The sequence below is a fragment of the Adiantum capillus-veneris genome, chromosome 18, assembly GCF_014529385.1.
Source record: "Adiantum capillus-veneris isolate H3 chromosome 18, ASM1452938v2, whole genome shotgun sequence".
NCBI lineage: Eukaryota > Viridiplantae > Streptophyta > Polypodiopsida > Polypodiales > Pteridaceae > Adiantum > Adiantum capillus-veneris.
Window position 1 is genome coordinate 88482518 of NC_140948.1, and position 10100 is coordinate 88492617.

A 10100-nucleotide genomic window follows, 5' to 3' on the forward strand; every position below is an offset into this window, starting at 1 on the left:
TTAACTAACAATATCATTGTGAATTTTGCTGCCCGCATTAATTTCTTCAATAGTGCCATACGCCTTCAATATGCAAGTATAAGTGATTGCATTTGGAGAGTTGTCCTCTCTTTGCATATGCTCAAAATAGCCAGATTCCTAGCCTTGCCTTAGTTGGATATATCCCGCAATCATTGCATTCCAAGAGACGACATTCCAAAAACGAAGCTCTTCAAAACCTTATGTGCTTCAGTATGGGCACCACATTTAACATATTTAACTTCCAAAGCATGTGTGTCCATTAGCCGTCTGGCATGCAACTTAACTCAAGCATTGCGAAGTGCAACATACTTTCCCAAAATTCCCTGGTTGAAGCCCAAAATTCCCAGATGGTACATAGACCGAGCCGATCCACCTGGCACGGAACTGGCCCCCGGCAAAATTTAATATGGCGATATCTTGGTAATCGTAGTTTCGATTGTTGCTGATCTAAAAAGACTGATGCGCTCCACAAAGTGAGCACTTTAGCACCATGCATTCACTTCATTTCTGTCCCCTCAACTGCAGTTGCCCAATCCGGTATGGATCTGCATCAACTCAAACTTCAAACTGCCATAATGTCTTCACGGTAGCTTCAATCGGCAAGCCATAAAGACAGGTCGATAGAGCACTTCAAGCACTGTAGTTCTAGATCATAGTCTCCCATATGTGCTCACTTCAAGCATACTCTTTGTTAGCATCATTCAGGTATGTGTTGGCCCTTTTAAGCCGCATGTGACATACATTAACCGTAAAACTAGCTTGTTAGCAAGCCCTAAACACTGATCATTAATCAGGTAAGCTTTAATTAAGCTCAATGTGCATCTTTCTGGTATCTTTCTTAGCATGGAAGCGGAGCTGTGTGACATCCACCCCCTCTGAATTTGCACATCCTCTGGTATGTGCCAACTGCACTTCAATCTGTATCCGCTATAGGTATCTTAAGCTCTTTGCCATCATCAGACTCACGTAACTATTAAACATATGAAAATTAATATAAGGCTTATACCCTATCATCAATGTTCTAGCTTAATCATTAGGTAGCTATCCATCGAAAATCTCGTATTTGTCGTATGTCCAAAGCACTCAATTATGGAAAACCTGTTTAGTAAACCCCGCTATACTCAAGTGCTCTAGTTAATGATGCACAAAACTTGACCACCAAGCTTGCTTTAGGAAACCCTGTCAAGCTCAAGTATGCCTTACTCTGTCTTCACACGGAATGACCGTCAAGTCCTTTACTTCAAGTTCTGGTAGAAAAACCAACTCAAAAAATATAAAGATACTTCATCAATTGTCCAAAGAAGTCAACTGAAAGCTAGCCATGTGAGCTTATTGATCACATAACCAAAAACTCTTCTGACTTAGCATAATCTAAAAACCAAAACCTTGTACCATGCCACCTGCTACAATAGATAACTGGTACCCTTCAAATCAACAACTTGCACTTTAGTAGTGCCCGAGATCAAACGGGAAACCAATCATTTGCCCCATTGTGAGCATTTCTTTAGAAAAAAAAAAATTGCACCATCCTCTAGGAGCATAGGGAAAATACAAGAATTTCCAATTAGTAGAGCATAAACATGAATTAACCCACAAATCTTCATGAAACCCGCCTGGATCATATGGAATATAAGTCAATTGCCCCGGACCATGCATATCTCTATCACCTCATGGGTCATAAGCTAGGTCAAAATCCCCTACATCGTAGGGTAACATTAGATCCCATATAGCATTAGGTATCACTAGATACTGCCATATCCCATATGCAACTGGCTCATCTAATTGCTGATCATCAATCACATGTAAAATCATTGGTAGTGCACCTTCACTCTCACTAATATCCCAATCATGTATATCTAAATACATCAAGTCTCTGGCAAAAATCTCTTCATTAGGCTCGCAAGATGCATCAAAAAACAATTCTCTATCTTGTAGAGACTCAAAATCAAGTAGAGCATCATCCAAAAATTGCATAAGGTCATCATCACCTGCATTTGAACAAACTTGCTCATGCATGAATCTAAATTGATTGGGATCCTTAGCATCTGTATTTGAGAATCCTTCCAAAGCTTCACCAATAAGCACATAAGAGCTAGGTCCACCGCTTTAGAAGATTCCTCCATCCTGCACAACTCAAGCTGTTGTAAATTTTGACTTCTACATATGACATGCATACTAAATACATCTTGTGTAAATTGCTCTTCAAGTCTTTCACCCTCATCCAAATATCTTTGCATTTCTGTAGCACAAAGTTCAACATGCACATTGAAAATTTCATCTACTGCCCTGTCTGCATCATCGACACAATGAAACCAATCATATTCAACACAAAATGATTGCAATTCATTATGCACCCCCTTTGAATCAACATTTTGTAGATCTTTAAACAAATAATCTTGCTTAACCAAGTCCTCAAAATCTGGTATATCCAAATTTAGTAAATATGGTAGACCAAAATCCATGGTCGTGCTGCTCTCAATTGTAGCCTTGCTTTGACCTATAACATCTATACCATCAATCAACTCTATGGTAGAATCTGTACCAGTATCATCAATCAACTCTATGGTAGAATCTATACCAAAGAAATTTTGCTCTAATTCTGAGTCAGTAGCAAAAGTATCAGTTGTAACCAAATCTTCATGCATGTGTACTTGAAAATGGTTGCACTCATTCACCTGCACAATTTCTTCTTGAGCTTTATCCACTTCATTGTTTTGATCCCTAATTATTTTCCTCCTGTACTGCATGTATAGGTTCTTTGTAAAATTCACCATGTGTATCTTGAGGCCGTAGAGCGTCACCCTCAAAGACTTCTACTTCATGCAAGGCATCTGCAAAACCCAACTTTTCAGACACATCTTTAACTATGTCTTCATCATTAGCTTGTAAGAAGGTAGCATCTTGTACAATACACTCATCAATCACAACTTCTAATTTTGATCGTACTTGTCCTTGAATATCTACGTAGTTTGATAGACTTGGACTCTATTATTGATAGCTTGCATAATGCTCATAACTTACTTGTACAATAGCTTCTTTGAAATATTCCCAGTTGTCATTGCAGGATTTTGTAACCTCTTGAATCTGCTCCTTCAAATTTGAACTCACTAAATGCTCAAAGGATCTGATCATTAACTCTTTTGGTATCCCTCTTAACTTGGTTTCCAACTCATAACACTCTAGGTAGCCTTCTGGATCATATCCGTCAAAGACTCGCCTTTTGTCGTATACTGCATTTAAAACTGCATCCATTTGATTCTTCTTCTTCATGGTCTCCATTTCAAGCAAAGATCCTTGAACCAATTGAAACATCTTTAAAAAATCTGGACCTGTTTACTTATCATCAAAACCATTTGCACTTAACTCTTCAATCAACTTCATCATTTGCTCTAAATTCTCCATATTTACCTCCCACCACTGCTCAGCTTCGCATCGGGTTCACCAAATATGTCAAGGATAATGCGTTTGCGAGGTGAGCCGAGTCAGCACCGGGTTACTTGCTATGGGAAAAATAACAGACCAGATGCACTACACAAAGCAAATAGATTGAATAACACTTAAATGACTTAAAATTGGCACACTGAAAGCCTCAAGCTGGTAATGGTTAATTGAAGGTGAAATTTGATTACAAAAGTTGCCGCTAATGGCACTGATTGATAATTCCCGAGTAGCTAAGAGCTTAATCCTCCCAAAATCCACCCAAGAAGGTAAAATTCCCCCCTGGCTACACTTAGAAATCAGTTCCCCTCTACTTAGGTCAAGCGTGGAGAAGCCAAGATTTCCTTGCCCAAAGTCTACTTGGTAGAGAGTAAGAGATATCTCAATGTTGAGCTTTTTGTCCTGCTTCACATCTCCCACTTCACATCCTTGTTGGTATTTCCTTATTCAATGCAAGGGGAAGCCATCAAACTCTTGCTTCATACCTTCATCGTCTTTATCACCTCCTTCTTGTTTTTCTTGAGAACTCTAATAAGCACACAGAGAGAGAGAGAGAGAGAGAGAGAGAGAGAGAGAGAGAGAGAGAGAGAGAGAGAGAGAGAGAGAGAGAGAGAGAGAGAGAGAGAGAGAGAGAGAGAGAGAGAGAGAGAGAGAGAGAGAGACTTACATCCTTCTCCCTTTTGCTTGCATCCTTTCGCTTAGCGAAGAGAGAGAGTGTGATTCCCTTAGCTCTTTCTCTCCCTCATATGCCTTTGTGACAAGGTGGGAGCTCGAGTTCTTAGAGCAAGGAAGAGAGAGAGAGAGAGAGAGAGAGAGAGAGAGAGAGAGAGAGAGAGAGAGAGAGAGAGAGAGAGAGAGAGAGAGAGAGAGAGAGAGAGAGAGAGAGAGAGAGAGAGAGAGAGAGAGAGACTTCTCCCTTTTGCTCCTTCCCTTATTTGCCGAGCTCCGACTCCCTGCTCCTCTTTCTCCACTTTTCCTTGCGGAGAACCCCTTTTCCAAGCGTTCCTCTCTCACCTTGTCGAGCTTCGCCTTCACCAAGCCTTCCTCCCCTTTTCTTCACCTTATCTTCCTTTCCTTCTTCTATTACCTCTTGTTACCCCTTATCTCTCCCACCTCTTATGTTTTCCTTTAAGAAAAATCCCTTCCCCCTAAGCAACAACGGCGCCGTCGTTGTTAGGGGCGCATGCTCAACTTTGAGGACGTGGTAGGTCGACTGTACGAACACCACCAAATCGCTTGGGAATGGCACGAGAGCGAGCATCCTAGCCTGCTGGTTGATTCTCGTTTCTAGATTGACGACTTCTAAGCTAAGTACGGCACAATGCGAGCTTCCTCCTCCTCCTTTGCTACCTCTTCCCTGCCTTCACGCCATCGCCCATTCATTTTTTTTTTCCCTTCCACCCTTAAGCTTCTTTTTAACTGTGTGGGCGGCCATCCCATTTGGGCGGGCGGCCAGTGGCACCAATGGGCTTGGACGACCAGTTTAAATGTCAACCTAGGTAATCCCAAGCATAACGTCACAAGCCCTTGGCTAATGATATCTCGTGAGATCTTTTGCCCATCTGAGAGTCTCCCAAATAGCCACATGCCTTCACGATGCAAGCATAGGATAATGCATTTTATGAAAGGCCTTCCTTTCGCATTCGGTAACAAAGCCAAAGATTCCTTGTCACAACCATACTGGGCATATCCACTAATCAACGTGTTCCAATAGACGACATTTTGAATTGAAATCTCATCAAGAACTTTATGTGCTTTCGTAACGGCACCACATTTGGTATACACATCGGCCAAAGCACTACCAAGCTTCTATAATTGTTGACCTAAGCAGAGCCGAGCTCCACTTTTGCCTATCAAGCACACCCAGCTACCAATGCACTGCAAGTGATGACATTCTGGACAAGATTCTCTTCGAGCACTTATTCTACTGCATTCAAAACCCTGGCTGAAGCTCAAAACCTCCACATGGAACAACGATTGAGGCAACCAAAGTGGTAAGGAACTGGCCCTTGTGGAACTTAAACTGCTAATATCTTACCAACCAGATCTCCTATTGTCGGTTTGAAAAGACCAACACGCTCCAAAAAGTGAGCACTTCAGGCCCATGCATTCACTTCATTTCCGTCCCCTCAACTGCAGTTGCTCAATCCGGTATAGATCTACAATTGACTCAAAATTCAAACCGCCATAACTTTTTCATCATAGCTCCAATCGACGAGCCGTAAAGATAGGTCGATAGAGCACTTCAAGCACCACAGTTCTAGATCATAATCTCCCATCTATGATTGCCTCAAGCATAATCATTTTTAGCATCATCAAGGCATTTGTTGGCCCTTTAAAGCCGCATCTATACATTAACCATAAAAATTGGCCTGTTAACAAGCCCTCATCACTGCTTAGTAAATGTATAGGCTTCAAAGAAGCTTAACTTGAATTTGTTTGCTCTTTTTCCCATCATGGAAGTGGAACAACATGACATCCACCCCCTCTGAACCTCCACCAACCGTGATCAACATAAATAGGCCATTTTTCTTTCTTGTGCAAGCTCTTTGCCATAAGATTGATTTATGACCCATGGTCCACAAGTGCTAAAACTGGCTCTTCAATGTCCCCAAGCTTCACAATGGTTTTTGTTGTTGCTGTGGCCTAATGAGTCCTAGAAAAGTTACTCCTGGGCACAACTTCCTCATCTCCATCGTCATTAAAATGAACATGCCATACCTTAGATATGACTGAATTTGAAACCACCACAACCTTTGAATTTTAATCTTCAAATGCCTCTTCATAAGCATCCAAAATTGACTCAATGTGATGGATCATCTGGCTTTTAACCGCATAAGGTTCTTGCTCACTTGGTATCTAACATTTCCTCTTGATAAGGTCAATAATCTCCTCCTGAAACTCACACTTGGCAATTCCCAAGATGTCACCCAACGTGAGCTCCACTTTACTATTGAGAATGCACTCTTCAAAAACCTTCTTTAGATCTGTAGCCAATTCAATGTCACATTTCAACTTATAGGAAGGTACCTTGGGTTTACCTTGCTTATTATCTTTGATGCCTCTTCCATTACCACTTCTGGAGTAGGTTTGGGAGCAGGCCCTTCATCTTGCTTACTGCTAGATCTGGTTGCTCTTTTTGATGTTCCTGCAATATCTTCATCTCTTTTGCGCTTCTCTTCTACCATGGATCCATTAGCTTGAGACCTGGAAATAAATGCATATACTAAAAGTGAATCTACTGGATCTGCCCATCTTGTAGTTTCCCTAATGCAATTCCCAACCTGACATAATTTTGCATGAGTCACTTTGCCTGCTTCTGTAGTCTTCAAAGCATAGGGCCACAAATAACCTTTAGTTCTTGCACCTTCATCATCTGCATTATTGTATACCTGCAACCCATATGTAGCTGCTTCTATCATGGCAACATTATGCTATATTTTCTCTTCTAACTTCCACCCCTCCCAAAATTCAAGCGGAACGGCTCACCTGTTGCTTTGAGATGAATTTTCTTGTCTTTCCAAAAGACAACATTTTTCTTGTAAGCTTTATCAAAATCTTCACAGTCTTTGTGTTCATGATCTTTACTATCGCACCACATGCAGTGGTCATCCCAATCCTTGCGTGGACGTCGTTGCCTCGGTTCTGAAGTAGAACCTTTGGTGCCTACCCCTTCAAAATTAATTGCTTTCAGATTTAGATTTAATTCTTGTATGCCTTTGATAAACTTGTCAAGAACATGCTCTTCTAATTTTTGTTTCCCAGAGGTTGACTTTTCCTTAATTTCTTCATTCGTTATCTCCATGGGATCAACCGCAATCAGCTTATTCACCCTCATTTGCCGCTTTACAATCATGTTAACTGCTTCAAAAACCAGCTTCCAATCAGAGGTTCAACCCAATTCACCCGTTGAATCCTCAAGTAGATGCACCAAGCTCTTTTGAAGCTGTGGGTTAGTAGATTGGATAAATAACTCTACCCGTTCTGGTTTCAATGACCGCTGCTCTCCTGTAGATAGCTGCTCAAATTTCTTTTCAAATTCTTGTAGCATATCTTGTGCAGATAAATCCTTGTTTTTCTACTAGATCCACTTCATAAAACTCTGCTTAGTTACCCTTTGAGAATCTTCAATGAAATACTCCTCCCGTAATGACTTTTTAAAGTTTTGCCAATTTGGTCCTTGTGCAGCCTGTATCTCCCCAATTCGAGCCCTAAGCTCTTGCACGAGAATCAAGTGGAAACCTTCAACTGCTTCATGATCATCAATCTCATTATCCTCCATGGATTGCTTATAAACTTTGCAATATTTTAAAACATCTTGAGCTTTGAACCCCAACAATTTTTTTATTACTGCTTGTCGAGCTTTTCCTATCCGCTTATGCAAATTAAATTGATGTTGTGCAGTCTGTTGCTGTTCCATGTAGGCAACAAATTGTTGCATCATCTGCAGCATCACCGCCTCCTGCGGTGTAGTCATCTTCCTCTACTAAATTTTCCCACCCCGGCTCAGTTTCGCGTCGGGTTCACCAAACATGTCGGGGGATATGTGTTCAAAACATCAGCTGGGAAGGCGCTGGGCCTCTGGCTCTGAGATTTGTGTGAGAAAAAAAGAACAACTGTTGAAAAAGGCTATGGCAACATCGTAAACTTCAATTAATCAATCCAAGCTTTGAGTACATTCTGACCAATAGCCAAGGCGGGCTGTTAGCAGCATCGACACTTGGGTTCACTAAAATCTAGGAGTTTAGGCTCCCTTTACAATTACTCGGGCCGTTGACGGCTCCGTGAATTATAAGAAAGGATTAACTAAATCTAGGATGTTGTTGATGATCAAAATTTCCTCCGTGTTGGATTTCCCTGCTTTGAATGTTGTTGAACTTTGTATATTTGCATTGCTTTCTCTTACCGAGCTCGAGAGAGAGAATTCCCTGTTTAGCTTTGAGAACGAGGGAAAGAGTTATCTCCTTGCTTATGTTCAAGAGCAAGAGAAAGACTTCCCTGCCTCTTCTCCCTCCTCCATCTTTCCTTCAGGTCCTTCTTGTTCATGCCTTGCCTCATGCAAGCCCTTCACGTTTTTATGCTTTGCTTTGTGAAATGCCTTGTTCCTCCTCACTTAACCACAAACCTTGGTTAGCCCTTCTTGATCTTCTCGATCATGCCACAATTGTGTTGCTTTGAGAGAGAGAGAGAGAGAGAGAGAGAGAGAGAGAGAGAGAGAGAGAGAGAGAGAGAGAGAGAGAGAGAGAGAGAGAGAGAGAGAGAGAGAGAGAGAGAGAGAGAGAGAGAGAGAGAGAGAGAGAGAGAGAGAGAGAGAGAGAGAGAGTTTTGATTCGGCTCTCCTCCCTTCCTTTGGTACCTTCCTCCAAGCTCTCCCCACTCGAGATATTTTTTCACAGCTCGTTCCTCTCCTCCTTTTTGTTTCCTCCCATTTGCTTCCTCTCCTTCACGCAATATCGCTCCTTTTATAGCAATAACCTTCAAATCTCTTAAAATAGGCCCCTTTCCCCTATTTTAACAACAACGGCACCATCGTTATGGGAATAAGGGCTATGATGTGGCAAGGGAACCATGGAGCAACACCGAACTTTCCAAGAGTAGGACCAAAACAACACGCGATGGTGTCCCAATCATTTTTTGTTTCATAAGCCAGGCCATTCGAGCACCACTGCGGCTCGCACGAGTTCATCTCCATCGCATCCCTGCTCGCTGCCACGCCATGTCCACCTCTCTTTTTCTTCCCCTTTTCACACATTATGCTTTCTTTTTTAACTCAATGGGCGGCCATTTGGCCTTGGTGGCCTTGGGCAGACTTTGAGTATGGGCGGCCATCGTTTGGGCTCGTAGATGCACCACATTTAGCATATATATTTGGCCAAGGCATGGCAAGGCAAGCCCTTCTCCAACAGTTCTTAACTAACAATATCATCGTGAATTTTGTTACCCACATTAATTTCTTTGACAGTGCCATACGCCTTCAATATGCAAGTATAAGTAATTTCATTTGGAGAGTTGTCCTCTCTTTGCATCTGCTCAAAATAGCCAGCTTCCTAGCCCTGCCTTAGTTGGGTATATCGCACGATCGTTGCATTCCAATAGACGACATTCCGGACACGAAGCTCTTTAAAACCTTAGGTGCTTCCGTATGGGCACCACATTTAATATATTTAACTTCAAAAGCAATTGTGTCCATTAGCCGTCGACATGCAACATAACTCAAGCATTGACAAGTGTGACATATTTTCCCAAAATTCCCCTGTTGAAGCCCAAAATTCCTAGATGGCACACCAACCGAGCCAACCGACCTGGCACGGAAGTGGCCCTCGACAAAATTTAATCTGGCGATATCTTGGTAACCGTAGTTTTGATTGCTGATCTAAAAAGACCAATGCACTCCACAAAGTGAGCACTTTAGCCCCGTCCGCTCAGCTGCAGTTTCCCAATCCGGTACGGATCTGCATCAACTCAAACTTTAAACTACCATAACTTCTTCACCGTAGCTCCAATCGACAAGTCGTAAAGGCAAGCCAGTAGAGCACTTCAAGAATTGTAGTTATAGATCATAATCTCCCATTTGTGCTCTCTTCAATCATACTCATTTTTAGCATCATTAACGCATCTATTGGCCCTTTTAAGCCGCATTT